This window comes from Aulonocara stuartgranti (genome assembly GCF_965226115.1).
Source record: "Aulonocara stuartgranti genome assembly, chromosome: 16".
NCBI classification, from domain to species: Eukaryota; Metazoa; Chordata; class Actinopteri; order Cichliformes; family Cichlidae; genus Aulonocara; species Aulonocara stuartgranti.
The window spans coordinates 36,942,818-36,944,930 of record NC_138952.1 but is presented as its reverse complement, the minus strand read 5'-3'; the positions used below and the strand labels follow the sequence as shown (position 1 = coordinate 36,944,930).

General features: G+C 46.7%; 1 long non-coding RNA gene across 1 annotated transcript; it reads right to left on the bottom strand.

Moving 5' to 3' along the window:
* Nucleotides 1-935: 935 nt before the first annotated feature.
* Nucleotides 936-1,448, bottom strand: LOC309691389. Its single transcript, XR_014271988.1, has 2 exons — nt 1,300-1,448; nt 936-1,222 (listed from the first exon to the last, which is right to left on the bottom strand). It is a non-coding gene; the product is annotated as an uncharacterized lncRNA (long non-coding RNA).
* Nucleotides 1,449-2,113: the final 665 nt, after the last annotated feature.

Sequence of the window (2,113 nt, the reverse complement as noted above, 5' to 3'; positions counted from 1 at the left end):
AAAAAGTCTCTGCTTGCTGGTTTTTACTGAGCACAAACTTCCTGAATGTGATATTTGTTTAGCCTCTTACTTACCACCCTATTGTCCAAATATGGTCACTTCTGGCTTCAAAACACCAACGTTTCAGTGGCCAGAACACAAAATTCAAATGCAAAACCAGCGGTGAGCCCACAGTGGTAATGCCATGTTTTATAACCTTTATGCAAATTTTGATGCACATACATGCAATATAACAATAATAATAATGATGATTATTATTACCACTAATAAGCTGCTATTGTCAGATTTTGTCTTTGCCCTAATTTATCAAAGGTCAGCTGGTACTAATAGTCGACATGAATTAGCAGGTCTCCGGCATTTTTCGCTCCATTTCAGAGCAAGAACAAGAAAAACCCTGTTACTGCTGGACAGCCGTTCATGAATTCAGCTGAACAATTTCAGGAGAGTGAGGTGGTTCTCTTGACTTGGACACGCCTCTTCCAACAACTGGGTATAACAGTGGGGGCATCCAGGGTGTCTGCACAGTGTCCTTTGTATAGAAACATACAGACAATGTTCAGTGTCCTGTTTGTGATGACTGGTATTCAAGGTTCGTGGTCACAGCAGTGATGGAGAATGGAGGTCATAATTTCCCAGCACTGTTCATGACTGATGTTAAAGAAGTAGGGAGCAGGTGAATGAAGAACTTTTTGATGGTGTTTTAGGCTATTGTTATATACTCGTATCCTCCGATGTTATTATTGCTATTACGCTTCAAATAAATCAAATCGTTCAAATTATTTATTGACGTTAAAATATTATCATTAACTTTCTGATGTCCAATATTTTTCTAGCTGTCGACAGCACAGACTTGGTCATCCATGACAGCTTCTCCTTGTCAAGAACCGAAGTTCAACACACAAGCTGGACCCAGGAGCAGAACACACACACAGCGGTACGAGAGAAAAAATAAACTTTATTATAACTGAGAGTGTCCCGGGAGAGTAGAAGGGAGAAAACGCACGGAACCAGAGAAACCGAGGGACCGGGAGAAGAATCGCGCAGGAAACGCCGAGAGCGGGACCGTGGGAGGGATGATAGCGGGGCCAAGGGAACCGGAGAGAGGGGTGAGGGTCTGTGGGGAGAAGCTCCAGAAAGGGCGAGGCGGCTGGGGTTGATCGTGATCCAAATTCTGGACAGGCAGGTGGACAGGCTGGTGACTCAAAACACGCCGAGCAGTGATCTGGGTATACAAGGCAGAGTTAGTACTAGTTCACACGGATAGGATTGCCTAAGGACTTTCCCGTAGGTGTGCGTTACCGCTGAAGGACGATTACGGACTGGCGTGGAGCAGCAGGCTGGGCAGGATTAAATGGTCCACCTGGTGATCGCCTGGGATGGGATGCAGGTGTGGAGTCAGCGGCCACGCCCACGGGAGTGGGCATCCTATCAGCACCTCAGACGCCGGGCCGTGGACCATGACAGTCCTCCTTTTCTTCATCACCATCTATCTTCAGGTCCCTGAGGAATTTTTAGAGGGGGACCATCTTCCTGATGTATTCCCAGATGCTCCATGTTCCATCCCAGATTGTTCCCCTGGCTAATCCTCGCCCTCCTCTTTGCTCAAAGGGCCTCGAGATGTTGGTTGGAGACCTCCATGCAGTGTGAGGAACTTTCTGTCTTGACATCAGTGGCATCTTGTAACCGTTCGGCCACGCTCACAGTCCGAGTGACATCCTAATGTCATCCATGAAAAGCAGGTGGATGATGGTCCCTCCACTCCTAAATCTACATCTGTACCCACACGCAGTGATGAGCTGGTGTCGGGGGTGGAGGAGATAAGAGATTACATTGTGTCGAACGATGGGACAGGTGATGCAGTCGGGTCAGCTCGTTGCGCAGTAAGGTTAGACAATCTGCCTCTGGGAAACGCATAACTGGCTCTTCTGCTCAGTGTTTCTAACAGTAATGTGTGAAAATGTCAAAGCTTGGAAGGAAGATAAGAGCAGACATGTGGACACATTTTGTATTTGATGTCAAGGAAAAGAAGGTCTTTGATTAGGCTGCTTTATAGCATCATGAGGGGTGTTTCAAGTGTACCAGGCATGGGTACAGATGAAAAGAATAACCCTTT